Here is a 23,413-nt window from a genome sequence, read left to right on the forward strand (position 1 = left end):
ATATTTGTAGCTACTTAATATGTTTATTTTTTATTTATATATATATTTTTTTTTAATTCTTTTGAAATATTTTATAAAAATAATTAAATTTTGTATTATAACATAATATATTATAACACATTTTGTTTTTGATTTAATAATAAATAAGAGACTTTTAAATATAAATTTTCAAGTATATCTAGAGTATTTTAATAATTTTATATATATAAATAAATAATATAATCAATAACTCGTTTTTGATCCCCAATCCAGGATGACCATTGTTACAGAAGTTACAAATTTAATGTGGCTCGTTGGTCTAGGGGTATGATTCTCGCTTAGGGTGCGAGAGGTCCCGGGTTCAAATCCCGGACGAGCCCAAATTTTTGCTAATCTAAACAATTTCTTATAATTATCATGATTTTCAATATTTTGCGATTAAAGATATTGTAACAGTTCACATTTTATGATTAAAGTTTACAAATTCTCTCCAGTTTCTCTCTCTCTCTCCGTGATATGTAATAGAATCACATTATGTATATTTAACCTTCTTATACATTACATTGAAGTAAAATTAAATTAACAAATATTACATATATTTGTATTTCTTCCAACTTTTTAAGAAAACAAATTTTTATTCTTCTACATATTTATATTTTTTAATGACATTTTTTAAAAATATTTAGATTTAATAAATTATTAATAATTCAATATTTAAAAGCCAAAAATAAATTTGTATTAGTATGGCACAAATAGAAAGTAAGAGAGCAATACAAATAGAAAGCAGAAAAAGATGAATCTTGTGACACTTTCAAATTTTCTGTTTAAGACTCTGCTTGTAATTCTTTAAAATGTTTTATTAAATAATCATAAATAAGAAAATAATAATTGTACATTGCGTCTTGATATATTTGGCATTATATCTCATTGTTAGGCTATCATGATTAAAGATATAGTGAGGAGATAAAATTTGTTAAAAACTGAAAAAAAGATTTCTATCTCTTCTCTCTTTTTCAAATTTGTTTTTTACTTTAAAATTTTTGTATACATTTATGTAAAATAATTCATATATATGCACAAATTAAATTCGAAAAATTTGGACAGAACATAAATAATTCATAGTAAAAAGGTGAAAAGAACTTTGAAATACAATAAAACGATTTTGTAATTATTAAACGTTGTTCAAATGTTGTTTAGATTTAAAAGATGTGTTTTTAGAAACATTAGAAATTTTAGAGAGATAGTTTTCTATTGTTTTCTGTCAAGATTTGATCATAATTATTATGTTCAGCATGTTAGCTGCACTTTTAAATATTTATATATAAATGTGGCTTAAATGGTTTAAATTTTTTGCAAGTATTTTAATTATAAATTTAATTGAATCAGATCTAACAACATGTACAAACAACATAATCGTAAAAACATTACTAAGAATGCCATAATAATCATTATTAGATTTTTGATCTATATACTTAATAAATATATAATACAAGATAATCTGTATGATAACAATATTTAACACATAAAAAATCTGACCATAAGTCAAGTGAAGAAAACAATTCTTATAATTAATCTTTTTTTTACGATCGTTATTTTTGTTACTCTACTTATTTATATTTTAATTGTTTTATGGAATTTTACTGCATTATGATGATTCTCTTAATAATAACAATTGTTTAATATTTTACCGAGTTTGTATATACGTACACTGAGAGAATTTTCTCTTAAAATTTACTCTGAAAATCATGGTAATCGTGGGACAGTATGGTATGGAAAGAATTGTATGAGAATTTCTCTGATTAATATTTATCACGATAAAAATAATAATATCTATCACAATAAAATATAAAACATGTTTGATTAATTTTACTAAACTGCATAGTAAAATTAATCAAAAACATATTTTATTGTAATAGATATTATTATTTTTATCGTGATAAATATTAATCAGAGAAATTCTCATAAAATTTTTTCCATACCATATTGTCCCACGATTATCATGATTTTCAGAGTAAATTCTAAGAGAAAATTCTCTTTGTGTATGTATAATAGTTAAAATTTTAAAGATAACTACAAACATGTTTCCTATTTATGTGTATTCAATATTCTAATTATTTTTAAAAAATTACGTAAATAATATTTGACAAAAATAAATATCCCGCATATTGTATTAATCTTTAATATTTCTATACATATATTTAACAAAAAATATATTGAATATCTATGTAAATCCCTTTTTTACGTATACGATTCATCAGGTGTTATCGAAGGGGGCTCGGATGGTAGAGCGCTCGCTTAGCATGCGAGAGGTACCGGGATTGATAAATAAAATAAAAATAAATAAAATAAAAATAAATAAAATAAATAAATGGGATGAGGCCCCGGAGGGATTCGAACCCTCGATCTCCTGTTTACTAGACAGGCGCTTTAACCAACTAAGCCACGGCGCCTTATTGGCAATAGGGTAAAATTAACAAGTAGATAAAATTATATAACATAATATTTACATAAATGGTATATTTAAATCTTTAAATGGTATTATTTAAATATCAATATCCTAAGCTTTGCACTGCATCAATTTTAATAAGTCTTTTAAATAAAACTAATTGTTTTGTAAAAAATATCAACAAATGGATTGTTATTAAAATTGAAAGTCAAACAATATCTTTTTTCATAGGTTTTATCTTTTTTCTTATTGTAATGATTTGTTACTCATGACAGGAGCAAAAATAAAAAATTATGGAGGCGCCGGGTATCGATCCCGGTACCTCTCGCATGCTAAGCGAGCGCTCTACCATCTGAGCTACGCCCCCTTCGATAACACCTGATGATTTGTATACATGAAAAGCGGATTTACATAGATATTCAATATAGATTTTGTCAAATATATATAGAAATATTAAAGATTTAATTAAGAGAACATTTGCATGGAATATCTATCACAATAGTAAATATTTCCAACGAGCTATTAAAAATCAAGGAATTGTAACAAAATAGCTTACAAAACACAAGAAAAGAAAATTCTTATTTAATTATATCTTTATATCTTACTTAATTAATCTTAATCTTAATATCTTATTGAAATTCAATTAAGCTATACTTTAATTAATTGTTAAATTAAGACTTAATTAATATATTCAACATAGATATTTGTGTGTGATGTGAGGATGTAATATGACATTTGCATGGAATATCTATCACAATCACTAGCGGATCCGGGGGGAGGAGGGTTAAAACCCCCCCTTGGAAATTAAAAGAAACAGTTTTGCTGAATTTGTTTAAAAAATATAAGTAAAGAAAAACAAACATTAAAGAGCTATCGACGTCGTTGATCTTGGAATAAATAAATCTAATCATGAAACCAAAAATATTAAATAAAATAATTTTGCAAACCCCCCCCCATTATCGAGGTCAGGATCCGCTAGTGATCACAATAGTAAATATTTCCAACGAGCTATTAAAAATCAAGGAATTGTAACAAATTTATAGCTTACAGAACACAAGAAAAGAAAATTCTTATTTAATTATATCTTTATATCTTACTTAATTAATCTTAATAATCATATCTTATTTAAATTCAATTAAGCTATACTTTAATTAAATGTTAAATTAAGACTTAGTTAATATATTGAACATAGATATTTGTGTGATGTGAGGAAGGTTAAAAAATATAAAATTTATTACATTTTTTGTGAGTATCATAGCGAATGGAAAATATAATAAAATGAAAAAATATTATATACAAAGAGAGATATCTATTTTTCATATGTACATTTTTTAAATAATTATAAAAACTATACATATTGTAAATTATAAAAGATGAAGAGAGAAAATACATGACGTTAACCCATCTGGGGAGACAAACCGGTCGAACAAGCCACGTGCTTTTGTGCATACACGTCATGTGACCCGTAATTCTCTCATTTGACCACTAGATGGCTAAGTTTCGCGTGAGTAAAAATCACCTCAGCACACTATAAGAGACCGAGTCTGAGCACAGTTCGGTACTCTGGTTTCCCTTCAATTCACGCATAAATCTTTCGCCTTTTACTAAAGATTTCCGTGGAGGGGAACAATTGATGAGTCTATAGACTAATTTTTTGTGAGCCCAACGCAAGTTGGGTCGTAAGGTAATACAAACAAAAATTTCTCTTACAGATTTCTCTCTTCTCTACTATTAAAGTTTGAAGAAGAAATTCGTATTCTTCTCTAAGAAAATATCTTAGAAATTTTGTAATTTTGTCTAAATTACAAATATCTTTAATAAAAATTCTATACGTCATAACAGTTTTCGTAATTTGTTAATTTATAGTAGTCAGAATATATCTTATAAGTTCTGTCTAAATTATAAATACTTTTAATAAGAATTTCATATTTATTTATATAAAATTCTTTGAACTTCATCAATTTATGTCATGTAGTTACCAATAATTATACAATTAAGAAAGAGAGGAAAAAAGGGTTTAACTGAGAAAATGTACAAGTATATATTACATATACTTTGATTATATGTACAAAACGCAAATTCGTACATGTGTGATATTCATATATATAAATGATTTTTATACATATTATATTCAGTTTTAATCTTTCTTTCTTCAAACGCGATAGTTAGTATCAATCATTGTTAAGCAATACATGACAGTAAAAATATTACATAGTTTAATAAGAATGTAAAGAAAGGTATTATATTAAGCTAAATTAACTGGACTGAATGTATGTCTTTCGTAAATGAGTGATTATTTTCTTGAATCATATATAGCCGTCTTTCTAAAACAACTAAAGGGACTTGCATATCTTTTATTACGATTTTACATATTTGATTACATATTGAATTATTAAATCAAGCATAACACGAAACAGAGAATTGCAGTAAATATGTTTAAATTATTTTGTAAAGTATTATTCAAGTATTCTATACTGAATTGGTACATCAGTGTTACATACTTAATAGTTACTTTGTTTACTACTAGATGGCAATAATGTGCCAGTTTTCGTACGAGCTCGGTTATTTTTTTTTTTTTTTTTTTTTCAACAAGGCAATAGCTCTCTCAAATGAACAATAGCAAGACATGAGACACTCGGTTGCTTTCATCAAAAATATATATTTCGTAAAAACTACGACTTATTTAGATATTCAGGTATTTATAATATCACAATACTTTATCGTTTTATTAATCTAGCAAATCTTTACTGCCTCGAGATATAGAAATGGCTAAAAATATATAAAATAGCAATTGAAGAATTCGCGCGTTTTTTATTCCACCAATATGGAGGTTATTATTTCGGAGGATCGTACATTTATTAAAATCGATATATACACTGTTCAATATAATAATAATGTAATATCGTAAGCGATTTAATTGACGAGTGCGTAAAGGAGGAGAACTTTTATTCTCTCGAGATATTTTCCTTGATACACACGATTCAAGATAATAAAATAAGTATAATTCTAAACGAGAATTGCGAATGTTCCGGTCAGGAAGATACGCGCGAGGAAGATGTGCTCCATGTCCCTAACAGCAGGGGTCTCCCTCGATTGAAAAAGGGACAGCCGATAACGGCACGAAGGGTAGATGAAATGGAGGTTCGTTTACCCCTGGCAAGAGAGTCAACCCTCTCCCTTCTTCCCCCCCCCCCCCCCGTCCTCATCGATCCTCATCCTCCGCCTTCTCTTCACAGAAGCGCTTCACCTCCCCTCTTTCCCTAATATTCCCTCATCCTTTCCCTCAACTAGAGAACGTCGCTGCTTCCATCCCTCTTTTATCTCTCTCTCCGCTGCTTGCGCACCCTCTCTCTATTCCCTAACGTTCGCCCTTTAAGCCTTCGTCTACGCGCGCGTTCTTTTTCCATCTCCCCGTCCTCTTTCCTCGCCGCTGCCTTGTCAGCCTCGCGAAGAAGTTCACTTTCGCGAAAAAAAGGGAAAAAGGCGCGAAAAATCGATACGTCACGTCGATTGGCCACACACCGCCGGGTTTGCGCTAACATTCGTCCGCGGCGAGCTCATGGGCGTGGCTTAAAGATGAGCTCTCGCTGTGTCATCGCTTATATTGATCCTACACTACTTGGTTTGTACGCAGCCCTCACCGACGTTGCACCTACACGAGAGGACGCACACATTGCACGGTTGCGCGAACCAACCTCGCGATGTGCGTATGTATGTACGATGCGTCCGTAGGCGCGATCGCGAACGTTGCATATCGTGGCACCTGCAGAGCGTGTGCATTATATGTGCGAAACGTGTACAGGGTAGCTTGAAAAGGATGGGAATCGATATCGCTATTATTTCATTCGATATAATCTTGATGACTCCACATATGATATATTAAATGTCAAATTTTTATTATCTTCGAAAGAAAGCTTTAAATCTGGATGATTTTTCAGTAGATCTCTTTATGCGTTTTTGTTTTATAAATATTAAATATCAAATATAAAAATATTTGATAATGAGGTTTAATAATAAAACAAAATTTAAAGTTTTTTATCGAAAATGAGGCACAAATAAAATGTTTCTTTTCTTGTTCTTTAAATTTAAATCCCATTCATCATTGAGGTGATTATTGAATGGTAATTGAGGAAAGAATTATATGCATTTATTATCCATACTAATTATATTAAATACATTTCTAATGAGTTCAATTCTTCATCCTGTAGACAAAATGTTATATACTTCTTACCTTTTTTAAATCACCCTGTATACGATACAATCCATGTGCACATATAGGCGTAAATTGTAGTTATGTGTGAAGAAATTGCGAAACATATAAAGTAACATTCGTATGTTTGCATAATGGACACGTGAGCATGTGTTAAAACGCGTTAAAATGTCTAGTGAAAACTTCGTGAAAAGAAAGAAATTACGCTAATTTAATTCGTTCCAGGAAAAAGAATCTTATGCGAATTCCGCGCGTATTTCTTCATAATCCAGATGCATTTGCAGTCAATTCTCGAAAGCAACTGGCGAGAGCACAACGTTGTCTACGCTTACAATTAGAAAAATGTGCCTGTAAAGATATTTTCTTTATTTGCGACAAGAGATTTTTTTCATATAATTCGTATATATGTTCACAATCATAATATCATACAATCACAATTCATAATGTTTTAGTAAATTAATAATTCTTCATATAATTTATGTAATAATCGAAAATACAGCAATAATAATCCGAAAAAAGATATTATTTTTTTCTAGAAATAGAGATTTTCATGATTCATTAATTCGTTACAATAGTATATATTTTTTGCATAGTAATATTAAAATATTCAAATAACATTCTGAAAGAGTATAGGACAATGATGAAAAATACGCTAATAAATGCGCAAAAAAGAGACCAAATGATGCATAAATCTTTGATTGAATTCTGAATTATCGAATCGCGCGGAATTTCGAGGTCGATAGAACCGAAAGCTGTGCAAGAGAAATTCGTGTGATTAATTTATCTATATAGATACCCGCTTTATAATGGACGACATATACATTTAGGTTAATGGTGCCAGCTGGTTTGATGCCAGATAGACATATCGTAAGAATTACGCGAGGATAAGAGATCTCCAATTATTTCAAATAGCTCCGCATAATCGCGATGGATATGACAAACATGTGTGGTTTATTCCTTACTTGATTCAATAAATTAGTACTAGCAATTGGGATTTTTGCTAGTTCTCTTCCTTATTAATATTTTTGAAAATAATTTATATTAAAAAACATAGATTGATTGTGCGTTCGTGTATTTAGAATCAGGATCCAACACTCCAATAAATTAATAAGAAATATATTTCTATATATACGCATCGGTTTTTATATATTTTATATTTAGTTAATTAAAAATTTTATCATTTAATGCATGCATTGAGACACATTAAAAAAATTTATTATAAAATATTTTTTTTTTAATTACATATATTCACGATTTTTTAATCAAAAATAAACACGTAAAATTTTTAGCTTGTTTTAAATATGTGAATATATATACGTTTATATATTCATGAATATTATGAATAACTTTATCGACAACAATCTAATTTCGATGTTTCTAATGGCGAAAGGTCTTTTGATGACATTCGTTCTATTTCTATTGAAAACGCTATCATTCAAATATATTTTCCGATGATCGATTCAATTAACGAATTGAATGTTTAAGATGATTAAAATAAAATTCGTCCGTTTATAAATAGCGGTGCTATTGAAAGAACTAGTAGGAATATTAATATATCTGCTTAATAATTCTAGATCAATAATTTTTATTTTATATAACATGTAATAAAAAAACCGCGATATTTTTTTCTTTTTGTTATATGGTAACGTGAATTAGAATAATTGTTGATATTGTTTAGTTATTGGGCAAGTTCGTCTGAGACACAGTAATTGTAGATATTTATTAGTTTTGACGGAACAAACTTTCTTTTACCTTTGTTTATAATATAAAAATAATACTTTCACAAGTTTGTTCTGAAGTTTATTTCATACGAAGTTTATCCGTATATATCTTTCCTATCTCATTGACGTGAATGGAAAATAATCCTTCACAATTGTTTAACGATTGCTTTGTCAATCAATTATTAAGGTAACGGCGCAGAGAATAATCAATTACTGTTGTGTAAAAGAAAAATTTGACCGCTTCTCTAGGAATTATATAAGATGACGTAATCTCTCGTCTGTCTATCTATGTATGTATATATATAAATGCGTAGCAGTGAATAAAATTTTCGTATCGCTCGTCGGTGTATTTAAACGCAATGTGCAATTGACTTCACTCTCGGACTTTAGAGGCAGACGGGCGCGGAACAAAACAAGGAAGGGATGAGTTATATACCGTGACCGTTTTGATGGATTAATTCGCAAACTGAATGGAAGGTTGCATAGACCGACTCCTACGTTACCCATTTTATTTTTCTCGTTAAGCCGGCAAGCATTGAAAAACTGTACGCTGCTAACTGAGCTGTTTTTCGATTTAAAAACATAAAATATGTCGGACGTGCGAATTTGTTTACCTGTTTATGTTAAGTTAATAAGATATGCAGTATGGCATAATAATGGCCGTATGATTGACAGATATTATATAAGAGGAAAATGTGGATGTGCGTTTTTATCTGAAAATGAGAGATAATTTGAGCTCTCTTCTGAAAAATAAAAATAATTTAATTCGCAACATTGGAATATATAAACGTTAATTTACATATTGACATATATCGGAAAAAGCATACTTTAAATATGTAAACATTTTTATTTCTCTTTTCTGTACAATTGCTTTAATTTCTACTAATTGATAAGATTGTAAAATATGATTTTCTTCTGTATATTATTCATAATGGAAAGCTTTCAAATTATAGACTGATCGCAAAAGTTTTGTCGGAATCTGTGGATTATGCAAGTGAATTAACTAAAATTTTGCACAGCGACAATTTACTTGAATTAATATCTTATCAGCAAATCCCATTATCCAAGATAATGCATTCTCCACAAGAATGCACGTCATTTATAATGTAGCTTTCTGCCGCTATTTGTATAACGTCGTGTCCAAGTAAATCCAGTAAATTTCAAAGAAATAATTAAAATTTCGTCAATTTATAAGTATATTTACAGAAGAGAAATACCAATAAATACAAATTTTAAGGAAAAACAATTTTTAATAATTCTGCTTAATAATAACGAAATGCATGCATTTTATTATTTGAATTTTAATAATAGATTCTGTACGACGAATTTAGAGTTGATGTTTTTTTTAACTGAAATTTCCTATAATACAAATATATTTTGAATTATATAATTAACTGGAGAAATAAAAAAGTATGTTGATAAAAAGATCTTAATAAAAAATATAAATTAAATTTATAGTTGCATTTCTTGATTCTTTTTGAAATATGCATAAACTAACTTGAAAATTTCGAGATATCGCATTCTATTGGAAAACGGAATATTTTATCGGCACACTCGGGAAGCCTGACACGCAATGATCTCGACCATGTGTGCCTTAGTCACGCTGACATATGGCAAAGTCATGAAGACACTAGGTGGTCCGCAGTATATTACTCTACCTGTCGCCATCCATGCTTTGGGGAGGGGGGAGAATGGTGCTCATAACTATTTGTATGACAACAAAGAGTTTTTGCACTAGAAGAGTATTATACCTACTATTTTAGACGATATTATTCAGTGGATTGAGAATGTACAGATATATTTCAATAAGACATATTTTTATTTTTAAAGACATACGTACCTCAAGATTTATACATGTACAGCTTTTTACAATCATTTTATTATTTCGGTAAATATTCAATATAGGCGCGGCAGGATCTTTTTTTAAATTTAATTTATACAATTTAAATTATTTTGAAATATACATTGTGCATTGTCTATATGTATTGTATATATAAAAATAAAACTGAATTGCTTTTTTATAAACGTAATTGAATGCAATATCAGTATAGTATTAATGCAATGTCAGTGTACTAAATCAAGTGATTTTGCATCGAAATATATTTAAAAAATGTAAATATAAAAAATTGCTTAGGTGAGCCCTCTGAACATTTACCATTGTTTTCGATATTTTTATGATAATTTTTATTTTCCTCAAAATAGGACTCTTGAATTATGTTTGTTAGATATTTATCAATAATTATTTAAAATTATTACTAATACAGTTGAAGTACTCAAGCAAAGAAAGGTATTTCCAATTGGGGGTATAGCTCAGTGGTAGAGCATTCGACTGCAGATCGAGAGGTCCCCGGTTCAAACCCGGGTGCCCCCTCAAGATCTATTTTTTTGCTACTTAAAATTTTTTTAAATTTATTATATTCTTCGCGTACTCTTCTAAAGCGCAGTCGTATGATATTATATGCGAATGTTCTGTTGAAGAACAGATAATCTAGTAAAGTAAACTTTGGCTAACTAAAATTAGTCTAACAATAAGGCCCTGCGCACAATAGAAAAAATATTAGGAATAGGAATAAATATTAAGCATTAGGCCTACTGCACAATATAAAAGTATAGAAATTAAGAACAGAGAATAAAAATATCCATGCATCAACAGAAGCAGATAGATATTAGGGGATAACAATAGATATTCTTTGCTTCTATTGATGAATATTTTCTATTTTCTGTTCCTATTGCTTGTACTTTTGTATATTGTGCAGGAAGCTTAATGCTTAATATTTATTCCTATTCCTAGTATTTTTCCTATTGTGCGCAGGGCCTAAGTATTCTTCAAGAAAAGTATAATGAATCACTATAATACTTACAATAGATGATATAACAAGATATTTAGAGATAGTAAAGAAGCTTTAGTCTGAATTTTATTGAACAAACTAAAGAAAAAGCTGTTTGACGATTATCAATTTAATCAAAATTTTTAGAAATTGAATGGCTTGGATAAAATAAATGTATCCTTCACTGAGAAAAAATTTCGTTCTTGTATTCTGATTTAATTGAAAAAGTAAACATGATATTTAACGCAAAATATAAATTAATTAGATATACATTTAAAAAAAAAGGAAATTAATAAATGACAATATGATAAATGACAAGAATAATTAAATTAAATAGAAAAGATTATTTCAATTTTATTAATACATTCGAGGCAGTTTTATGTCTCGCAAATCTTTCAAACTGTATATTTATAATAACTATAATATTTAATATTAATTGCAACATTTATTATAAAATATTTATATATACATTTATGACATATATAGTAATTTGTATATCGGAAAAAGCTATATTGACAAAAGTTTCGCAATATTAACAACATTTATCAAGAAACCGTTTCACAGATACACAAGTACTTTGCTTTTGGATTGTCGAACGATGAGATAAAATAATTGATAATTAATAATTAGACTCTAGTTATATCTTTTGAAGAATATTTGCATCTTATTTTTTTAATCGAGATTATCAATCGATTGTGGATTACATTTAAGAGAAATTTTGTTGAAACTGGGAGGAAGGAGTGTTATTAGGATTATGCAATATATATTCATATTTTTTTCTTGCATCTGGTTTAACGAATTTTTTAAATATTTATAATCTAATCGAACGATAATATCCGTCGAAAAAATACGAGATGCGACACTGTGTGCTTCGAAAAATATACATATAAACATATATCGTTGAAATAGCGTTATTTAAGCGTCAAGTTTACGGGGTTTCCTTTAATTTTCGAAAGAAACGAGAACGCTGAAAGAGCGATGGAGGATAAAGCGCGGTAACATGGCAGACCACCATAAAGATCTGACAAGAGAATGGAGAGTGCCATCGGTTAATCCGCAAGACTGCCGACCGCGAAAGATGAATGTTCGATGTACGAACCACCTGCTTTGACGGCGAGCGTTAAATCCGTAAAACCCCACTAAATATTCGCCGAATCCGTGAAATGCCCGCAGTGCTCGCTTGGGGCGATCAGGCCAATTGGCAGGCTGCCAAATGAAATGTATATCCGAGATAAATCTCTCTCTATCTCGACGTCGTACGGGTTTTCGCGGAGTGTGTACATAGCAGTCCCTTATTTAAGGAATGTTATAATGTGTAAAGTTATTTTATGACGTATGTTTTTTATATTTCGAATATTTTTGCGAAGGAACACTTACATACTTCTTGCTTCTTTTCTAATACATTAAAAATTAATTGTTAGAAAAAATATATTTACATCTATATCGAACTTTACAAATATTCATGCGGCGTGTAATTAAGATAACGATCTTTCGATTATGCGGTTATTGCTTTAATTCATAATATTGACGATGCAACGGCAAAAGGTCCCGAAGAAACTCGGGATTGCATAAGTCAAATGGCAGATGGGATCGTGCTAATCCACCATTATCGTTAGCAATGATCGTCAGCTCGATCATCAATACGGCCCTTTTGTATTCGCGAGGTTTAGGGATCGACGCCGTAATCTGGTTCAATGCTTTTCCAGCAATCGTATGAGTCACAGGATAAACTCTCGTGCGGTGCGATCTTATTATGAATAAAATGAAAAGCCATTGACTTTGTTAGATAGCCTCCAGTTTAAAGATATGTGCACTCTGTTTACATTATATCAATTATTTTATCTCATCTGAAACGATTTTTTGCAATTATTAATTTCTATATTTGAAAATGTATATCTAATTTGTTTGTATATAAAGTTGTTATCTAATTATTATATATCTAATTAATTTACTTTTTTTTATATCATAAATCAGAATAAAAGAACAAAATTTTTTTCTTAGCGAGAGATATATTTATATTACGTAGTGCATTTCTAAACTTCCTGTTTGAGAAGCAGTGGAGTGAGAATTGTAGAATATCAATACGGAGAGAGATCAATACGGACGATGATCCTCCGTGGCTTACCGCGTAGTATAGGATCAAACACTGGCTGGCGTCCTTGCTGTAACCAGCGACCGGGCAGTAACAAAGGGTCCATGTCCCCGAGGGGTTTCTGCGTTTTGTCCTCGGAGGATCGTCAGTTTTACCCTCGTCCGTATCCAGGGGGCTGGAACGTTTAAATTATTCATAAACATAGTCAAGTGATTTGTAAAATATGACTTACTATTGCGTTCGACAAGTTTTTCGCTCTTAATTCGATCTCGTTTTCGCTCTCTCTATAATATGTTCTTTAGTTTTATGTCTCAAATAAATATTTTGCACGTAAATATACGAAAAACCGCATGAACAATATCAAATAATAATAACAATTTACGTTTTATTAAATAGATTAATTTGCACATAGATTATCTATATTTATGATTAAAGTTTTTTTCTCAATTTTTTAATGTGAGACTTTTAATTTCCATTGTGCAATAATTGACGCAAGATAAAATTTCTAAAAGATATAAAATTCTAAATTTACTGAATATATTACATTAATAGTTTATATCACATTATATCGTTGGATATATTTTTTATCGTCGCTGGTATAAAATATATAATATATTTGTTTGAAGATTCACATATACACACACTGATACAACGTGAATTAGTCTGATAATATCATATCATCTGAGTAAATGCATTTTAATTAATTATATCGCTTTTTTCATTATACATATATTTATTATTTGTTATATTATACAATATTAAATAAATAGAGTTAAAAATTAAATAACGTAACAGTCTATAAACATGGTAATAATAATTGAACATAAATATACGAGTCAATATTAATAATAAATCATATTAAGCGCGCGACACATTGAGTCTCGTTTATTTTTATTTGCAACATAAATTAACGCATATAAATTACAGTTTACTCTTTACCATGTACTCTTGCACGCCAGAGTTTCTACGTGTTTAAAATATACAAAAATTAATATTATGTGTATTATATATTAATATGGTATTTAACTGCGAGTATTTACATTTCATTTTTAACGACGCACTTTGTGCGGGCACAACCCCGTGCAGAGCTGACATCGTATCAGTTAAGCCACCCCTAGCTAGCTGGTGATCTAATTTAATTGACACCATAATAGCGAGCCTGTACGGCCGTTAGACTCTTCGGGGCACGGTCTTCGGGCCGAGGGATGAAAATATAAGGGCGGTTAGCCGGGGCGAGACGCATGGGGCGAAGACAATTGAATTTCATGGGGGTTTGGTCGCTTAACCAGCTAATTGGTTTGTTCATGTTACTCAAAGTGTATAATTTTTCTCGCCGTGGCGCCATGCTTGATCACTTTGTCCACCGAGTGCGTGTCGATACTCAAATCATACAATAATTATTATTAATACACTTTATTAATACATTATTTGGTTCGGCAAAAATTTAACGTAACAAAATTTTAATTTAATCAATATATTTTTATAATATATATTTATTAATATATATATATATATATATATACACTGGCGGATCCTGGGGGCGGGGGGGGAGGGGGTTAAAACCCCCCTTGCAAATTAAAAGAAACAGTTTTGCTGAATTTGTTTAAAAAATATAAATAAAGAAAAACAAACATTAAAGAGCTATCGACGTCAGGATCCGCTAGTGTAATATATATAAGTACAAGATACACTGTAAATTATACTCATTACGCATTCAAGGAGTTAAGTATAGATTAAGTCAGACATAGGACGAAATGATGAGATAATTTTATTGCACGAAAATAATTAGGTGAAATTCTTTATATCTATATAATATATATATATATTATATAGATACAAAGAATTTCGCCTAATTATTTTCGTGCAACGAAATTATCTCATCATTTCGTCCTATGTCTGACTTAATCTATACTTAACTCCTTGAATGCGTAATGAGTATAATTTACAGTGTATCTTATATACTTTTATATATATATATATGTTTTTTTATATATATATTTTATATATACATATATATAAAAGTATAAGATACACTGTAAATTATACTCATTACGCATTCAAGGAGTTAAGTATAGATTAAGTCAGACATAGGACGAAATGAGATAATTTCGTGCACGAAAATAATTAGGCAAAATTCTTTATATATATAATATATGTATATACAATATGTATGTATAAGATACACTGGAAATTATACTCATTACGCATTCAAGGAGTTAAGTATAGATTAAGTCAGACATACGACGAAATGATGAGATAATTTCGTTGCATGAAAATAATTAGGCAAGAAATTCTTTATATCTATATAATATATATATATATATATTAGCGGATCCTGACGTCGATAATGGGGAGAGGGGGGGGGGGTTTGCAAAATTATTTTATTTAATATTTTTGGTTTCATGATTAGCTTTTATTCCAGGATCAACGACGTCGATAGCTCTTTAATGTTTGTTTTTCTTTATTTATATTTTTTAAACAAATGCAGCAAAACTGTTTCTTTTAATTTGCAAGGGGGGGGGTATATATATATGAATTAAATCAAATCTTGTCTTCATTAAAATTCACCTCCGAGATTAAGATCTTCAAAATGTAATTTAATGCATCATTCAATGTAAAATTAATGTTTGACACGAAGGAATCATGCGCCGCGCCATTCATTAATGACTAGAAAAAATGATTTCCCTAGAGAATTAAATTATATAAATGTTTCTCGCCTAACCGACTTTGTAAAGATTTTTCTTTTAAAATGTTCTTTTTCTTTCTTTTTATTTAAATTCGACGGAATGGTGTGGTAGAGAGAGAGTTTTCCGAGAGTGAAAGAGCTCTATTTGCTGGAGCGATTACATCCGTCCACGAGAAAACTCCGCTTCTGCGAAATGCCGGCAAGGTAAATGAATTCTGTTTTTCCCGTTGGTCTTCTGTAAGAGAGAAACCGTGGTCCTTTACGACGTTTTCATGAGAAGTGAATATTTAACTTTACGTCTTGCGGGTTAAAAATGCTGACCCGCGGCAGAGGTTTAAGAAAAGTTGTGCCCGGAAGCACGGCGATAAAAGATAACGGCTTATAAAACTTCTCCCAAAGTTTCGTCCAAGTAGAGTACACGCGGACAAAATTGTTCTCTCAATTAAAAAGTTCTTAGGACCTGGTTTGATAAGGGATTCTTATCCGTAAATGTGGTTAAGAGGGAGAGAGAGAAAGAGAAAAAATAGCGTGTCGATTTCTCGATCGATTCAAATAAATAGATAGAGTGAAAATAATTATTATGCATATCACTGTGTTTATTGTAATCTCTGAAAATGGAGATGCATAGTAAATAGCAAAGTGAGGGTAATTCGTTTCTGTGTGAAATGAAGATTAAAATAAGAATTTCATAATTTGATAAGATACATTTCCGCCCTCCCTTCCTTATTAATTGTTTTTCGTCCCATTTTTGTTTGTGAGACCCTTAAAAAGCTATTCTATTTTTTTCATAGTTTAGAACGATGTCAGAATAGAAAAGAGTAAAACGTATTAATTGAATTCTCCCTTAAATGTTAATGTTAATGTAATAAACGAAAGAGCTCATCGGTTAATAATTTCAAGCAATTCTGTGTATTCAATTACCAATAATATTAAAATTATTATATACCGAGAGAAAAAGAGAATGTAGTAAAAATATGCTCGAGTATCATTATACTTTAAATAAAATATTTGCAAAATTTTCCACTTTCTTATAATATATCGTATAATATAACAAAACGATGAACGTTTTTTATCGCTTCTCTTTATCAGTCTTATTGTTAGTTCGTAAAAAAAATAACAGCTAATGTCAACAACATTCGTTCTTTTTAAAAGCAGAAAGAGATAACTTTGCTCGTCGATAAGACGCATAAATGATTATAAGTCTTGTCTTTCTATACCAATTTCTACATCTATTTTTAGTATTGTCATTCAATATTAAATTGAGCTAAAACTTAAAACCTAACTAATAATGAAACACCGGTAAATGGAACATCATATTGCCCCGAGGTAGACGTCACAATTGAAAACTTAACGCTAGGAATCAAAGCTCGCCGAATTTGTCTGCAATCGTAATGTGGGAAGAGATTTGCAAACGCCAACACGAGAGAAATTGCCTCATATGAATGTCAAAGGGAATATAATATGGCGTCGTTTCACATAGAGCGCAGTGTCTGATTAACGATTACATTATTTCGACACCGATCTAGCGACTTGGCGCGAATCGTTCGGTCTCTGCAATATTAAAGGTCGAATTAATGAAATCGCGGCCCGGGAGAGACTCCGCCGGTCGGTTTATTAGCTTTTAATAAAGAAAGCATCGCAAAAGAGAGAGAGAGAATTTTCGCCAAAGCGTCGAGAAGAAGAAGCCCTCGCGGCTGTTCCTTCAATCTATTCCTTAGTCGTGCTAGTTCCTTTGATCTTCGCTGAAAGTTCGCCCGAAGCATATAAACAGGACTCGCGCCAGTTAAAAAGTCAAATAACCCACCGACGGATTGAAGTGCGTTAATCGAAAACCCTCTTTCTCGGATATCACAAGCACGAATTCGCAAAGACGTCACGAATTATGTATCAAAAGGTGCGCTCTATTACACGGTAGTGTAATCCTCCCTTACTGAGTCTATGAAGGGGGTTTTCAGGGTTATCTTTATGGGTTTTAATTATGCGATTTCATAGGGTATGAATTATATTTAAATAAGGAAAAATTTTTTAAATAGTTAAGCTGTGATAAAATTTATTTCAGTTATTGTATTTATTTGTTTAATAATTTTAATGAATAATAAGATTATGCCTTTTTTATTACATTTGTTTTATATTAAAATTAATTTTTTAATTTAAACTTTATTATTCAAAGATATTTTATGGATTAATTTGAGGGGGTAATATTTTGGATATGACTTGTATTTATATTTTATATGATTGCGAGTGAGAAAGAAAGATATATGTACAGTTCTCGAAATTTTCTTCAAGGTATAAAGATAATATTTTTACAACAATATTGAGAGATATATGAAAGAAATATTACATTAAGACAGAGTTAGTTAAATAGATGTGTCTAGAAGGAAGCGAAAGTGGAAAGAGGAGAGAGAGAGCGAGATATATAGAACATACGCTCTTTTCTCGGGTGCAAACGAGCAGAAAGGGAAAAGAGACTGCAAGGGAGGACAGAGGAGGAGGAAGTAACGCTGTAGATAGGTAGATAGAGGAGAAGAATGCCGATGGCGGGATCGTAAATTCCTGCGAACAGCCCGACGTAAAATATAGAGGTGGCTACGTTCTAGCATATGTCATCCGTGCTCTTTCTCGCCCATCGCTCGCGCGCACGTGTTAACGCGCGTCCTCGCGCGCGCAAAGAAAGGAAGAGAGAGAGAAAAGACGCGTGTGGCCGGAAACTGTGGTGGGGGGCAAAAGCAGGAAGGGGAAGAGGCGCGAAAAGGAGCGAGGGGACCAAATCGCGGAAACGTTTCGCGCGCAAAAGAGCACATGCTCAATGGGAGAAACGAGGGGGAGGGATGGATGGTATATGTATGCGGCTGTGTGCACCGATGAAGCCGGTATTGGAGAGGACAGAACAAGATGGGCCACGCGAGAACGTGGTATATATTGGGGGTTGGAGGGAGAGAGGGATGGATGGCCGGAAGCGCGGAAAACGCGCACGAATTTGTTTGCCTTTTTTTCGACGGAGAAGCAGCCGACTCTCGTATCGATTCGGCGCCCTCCTATTTCCTCCCTTCCTCGTCGTCATTCGTATATTAACGCTGGTACCGCGTAGAATTATTTTCGGGGTGAATTCGGGAATTTAAGCACGCGGGGATCTTTTCCCTCTCGATTTCGAGAATGCATGGATATCAGTGTCAACCAAATCGAGAGAATCCCAGGAGAAATTTGCATGTGATTCTAATCTCCCACCTGACCCACTTTCGATCGTTCCTAAATTTAGCGGGTAAGCTTCTTTACGCGAAAGATTTTTCTTGACGATTTTTTTCTAATTGTAATATTCCGTGATTTAAATTACGAAAGGTACGGTTCAGTAATTTCGATTCAAAATTTTGATGCATAGATTTCTGCATTAAGATTGAACCAAAAAATCGCGACAAAGCTCAAAGAGCTTAACACGATTTTTTATTTCAATCTTAATACAGAAATCTTTGCATCAAAATTGTGTTTGTAGTAAAAAACTTGCGTTCTATTAGCAAATTATATGCAAAAGGCGAACATATATGAAGTATATGTGTATACAAGAATATTATATATTTTTTATAATATACAACATTACTTATTGTTAGAGAGAAAGAAGTTTTCGCGAATGTAAAAAGATGAAAAATTATTATAACATAATAGCTCTTGCTTCAAAAAAATCTCTAACATTATTATTTTTTATTAAATTACAACTCTCCGTTTTTTTAAAATCATTAAAATCACACATGGAGTAAAATCTAACAATAAAATGAAATACGATAGAGCACATGATACTTGTTCTATCACGAAGTCCTGAAATAACATTGTTTATCACGCTAAGCTATTGTACAGATAACGATAATCAGGCAGACCAAAGAGATTAACGTGTCGCGAAGAGAGATGCTTCGGGAAGATTTTCTTGAATCTCTCTCTTCTCTTGGCGCATAGAGAGGACTATTATCGTTCTTCTTCCGCTCTCTAGAGCCGCGTAGGGTTCATGTGGGCTCGGCTTGGAAAAAAAATGTAGAGCACGTTGACGTGGGAGTCAGGGAAGAAGAGACGAGAGGATATCGAACCGGCGAGGCCAGAGAGGCGGAGTTGCCCCGCCGGGTTACCATGGGAACGTGACACTCTCTTTCGGGCTTTTCGAGCTTTTCGAGCTTTTCGTGCCGTTCGTTCTCGCGCGTTAACCGTCGCACGCTATATCAGTTTCCGTTATGCAACGCAGCCCTCGATATCCAGGTATATGCATGACTCTCTCTTCGCGTGTCTAGGAGAAAAAAAAAAGAAAAACGTTAGTAGTCACCGACTTATTGTTCAGCGAAAATCTCTACCAGCAAACTGTTGTGCAACTTCTTCGAAGCAAAATATGGCTGTCGATATATTATTCAAATAAAAACATTATCATGCATACGATGCATATAAATGATAAACTGTCGCACTATTGAAAAGAAATTAATACAGGTGAAAATATATATATTTTAAAAATATATAAATTTTTAAAATATATATATTTTTTATCTAGAAATATTTATTCACGAAAGTATACGTATTTATGGAATTTATGGAATTGAAAATGATGATAATATCTCGATTAGATTTATATATATTACTATACGAAGAAAAATAATTTTTCTCACTTTAATAAAATTAAAAAATAGCGAATAAATTATTTTCTCTTGTATGAGAAGATGTTAGACACCAGTAAACGCTTGCTTATTTCCACAATTACTTCTGCAAATTTAATTTCTAATACATTAGAATAATTTCTTTTAAAGAGACAAAAATTGTTGTCGTAAAAGCGAGAAAAAAAGATGAAAATATACAATCAATTATGCATCAATAATTCACGAATATAACTAATAATTTGATCAATAATTGTTACTATCATTTGTCTTATTAGACATCTCGAAAAAGTTAAAGTAGGAAATACTATCAAACTTATAGCTTTTACGCGATTGCTTAAGCAACAAAGCAAGACAAGAACGCGCGAATGAAGTAATTATATATGCCAATATATTTTTCTCAATGTATGTATTACATTTTACCCCTTTCCCCGTAAAATTAAATTAAATTTCAATATTTACAGTAGTGGAGCGCGAACTGCAATAAAGATTGCTGCGGGCTATGAATTTTATACGACCGGATTAAATCTTTTCGAGAATGCCGTCATTTACTCGGTCGCCTCGATTCCTTGAAATCAAGTACGACATGATTAGAGAGGGAGGGCGAGGGTTAAGGGTTAAGATCCGTAATGCACGCCCGGAATTACCGCCGCGGCTGACTTTCAAGCCGGTCGACAGAAAACGCGACGAAAGCCTTCGATGTCTGTCTCTCCTTCTCTTTCTCTTTCTCGATGACACGAGAGAAACTGCGACTGTTACGTCGGTCCGAGGTCGAGAAACGTAGCAGGTTTAATTTCGTTGAGTGCATCCAACGACCGATCCGGTCCGCCCCCGCGGGTGCGAACACACGCGTGCACACATGCGTGCACACATGCGCGAAAGAGAGATAGAGAGAATGGGAGCGTTTACGCGACACGTGGGTATACATACGCTATAACAATCCTTGTATGCATGTATACGTGCGTGTTATAGCGTTTATACGGGGTGTCTCAGAATCCCCGCAATCGTAATTTTAATTTACAAATCTTGTGTAGGTTTTAGGGTAAAGCTTTCCCCTCGATTAATATCGCGAGTGCGATATTGAAAAAAAAAAAACTTTTCATTCGTTTATGAATTAGATAAGATTTATTTAAAATCGACTTTTCTCGCCGCAGAATTTTAAATAAAATGGCACGGATATTTATAATATAATAAGAAGATATTGAAATAAATGATAAATAATTCTGTATTTCAAAAATTCCTTTAACACACATTATTCAGTATTAATTCCGTATTAAATAATAATGTACAAAACACAATCGCGAATTTTTATTGAGAGTATTGTCTTATCGTTCAATATCTGAAAAAGAGATGCGCAATCCCAAATGCATACGTCGTATGTATGTATTTACATATCTAGGTGTATATAGTTTGTGGCGAAACAAGGTAAATTCATATGGACGTACTGACGGAATACTTACGGAGTGTCATGGACTCATAGTATAGTATACGTGAATACAAGGGCGGATATAATAGGTGCGGGATCAAGTGTATATGATACAATACTACGCACAGAGTGTACACTCGTCAACGTATATACAAGGCATTCGCAAATTCTCTCTCCTGCAACCAATGCAACATGTATTTTGTATGTGCATAACGAGCTTTATCCCTGCAATCGACAAATTGATTAATTTTATACTACTAATATATATACACATATATTAAAAGTATAAAATTAATCAATTTTTTTATTGCAAGTTAAAGCTCATTATATACATGCAAAAAAATATATAATTATATATAATATAATTAAATACATATATTAATTACATGATATTTTATTTAATATAAGAAAGTATTCTGATGCACATAAAAGTGAAGGGAAAATTCTCATAACTTTGCTTGGAAAATCACTCATACACGAGTAACTTGTACGTGTAATTTAATTGATCTTTATTATTTATCATTTTCGCGGAAAATCCATTGAAATCGCGCGAAGCTCTCTCTCGTGCAACGAGAATAAAAGGCGAGAGCCGAGGTTTTTACGTGTGCGCGGTCAAATTAGGTAACATACAGAGAAATGTCCCGTAGCACTGATTCACCCAGGTACAATAAAAATATGTCTCGCTCTCTCCACACATATATACACACACACACAGCGCCTCGAACAGAATCAACCCCTGTCGAGAGAGGTTGTAGTGGGAGGGTGGTGGCGGCGGCGGCGACGGCGACGACGGTGGTGGCTTAAACCACCCCGTACACGCCCGACGCTCGAGGGGTAGGTTGGACTTGGGTTGGCCGACCAGTCCGTGGCCGCCATTATTGACCATCGGTCTTGATTAGCGCTTGATACTATCCCATCCGGTTTTCCTTTACGGAACCTTCGACATGTTCGCGGAAGTCCGGGCCTTTTTCTCGCGCCACCCATGTCAGCCCCCTCCCCCGCATGTTATTAATAACAGCTACGGTCGTATATGATTTATCGTCCACGTTAGAGGGACTAGAGAGGACTGGGTTAAAGTATCGCTCAGATATTTCATTCTCTAATGATCGCGCGTTATTCCATAAAATCGCGTTAATCGTAGATTTAGAAAAATGAGAAAAGTAAATTAAAATATAATAAATTAGTAAGGCTCTCTCTGATATATAAGTACGAAGTCAAATGTACGAAAAGGATTAATAAGAGCAAGACACAAAAAAATAATATTATTATTAATTTATAATATTATTATAATAATATTTAAAAAAATTAATGTTTTTAACATAACTCTTTTGAGATATATATACAACAGCTGAATATTTTCGCTAAATGTCAGTGTGTGAGAAATAGAAATTAGTGCTTTAATGCGT

General features: G+C 31.8%; 5 non-coding genes across 5 annotated transcripts; 3 read left to right on the forward strand and 2 right to left on the reverse strand.

Annotated features, from left to right (window-relative positions):
* Positions 1–287: 287 nt before the first annotated feature.
* Positions 288–359, forward strand: Trnap-agg (transfer RNA proline (anticodon AGG)). Its single transcript has one exon. It is a non-coding gene; the product is annotated as a tRNA-Pro (tRNA).
* A 1,996-nt stretch (positions 360–2,355) lies between these two features.
* Trnat-agu (transfer RNA threonine (anticodon AGU)) lies at positions 2,356–2,429 on the reverse strand. Its single transcript has one exon. It is a non-coding gene; the product is annotated as a tRNA-Thr (tRNA).
* Positions 2,430–2,719: 290 nt separating this feature from the next.
* On the reverse strand, positions 2,720–2,792 carry Trnaa-agc (transfer RNA alanine (anticodon AGC)). The gene has a single exon. It is a non-coding gene; the product is annotated as a tRNA-Ala (tRNA).
* Positions 2,793–3,983: 1,191 nt separating this feature from the next.
* Positions 3,984–4,104, forward strand: LOC145946380 (U5 spliceosomal RNA). Its single transcript, XR_014427052.1, has one exon. It is a non-coding gene; the product is annotated as a U5 spliceosomal RNA (small nuclear RNA).
* A 6,551-nt stretch (positions 4,105–10,655) lies between these two features.
* Trnac-gca (transfer RNA cysteine (anticodon GCA)) lies at positions 10,656–10,727 on the forward strand. Its single transcript has one exon. It is a non-coding gene; the product is annotated as a tRNA-Cys (tRNA).
* The last annotated feature ends 12,686 nt before the right edge of the window (positions 10,728–23,413 follow it).

The sequence above is a fragment of the Prenolepis imparis genome, unplaced genomic scaffold (genome assembly GCF_030444845.1).
Source record: "Prenolepis imparis isolate NDT839.2.m4 unplaced genomic scaffold, iyPreImpa1.0 SCAF_15, whole genome shotgun sequence".
NCBI lineage: Eukaryota > Metazoa > Arthropoda > Insecta > Hymenoptera > Formicidae > Prenolepis > Prenolepis imparis.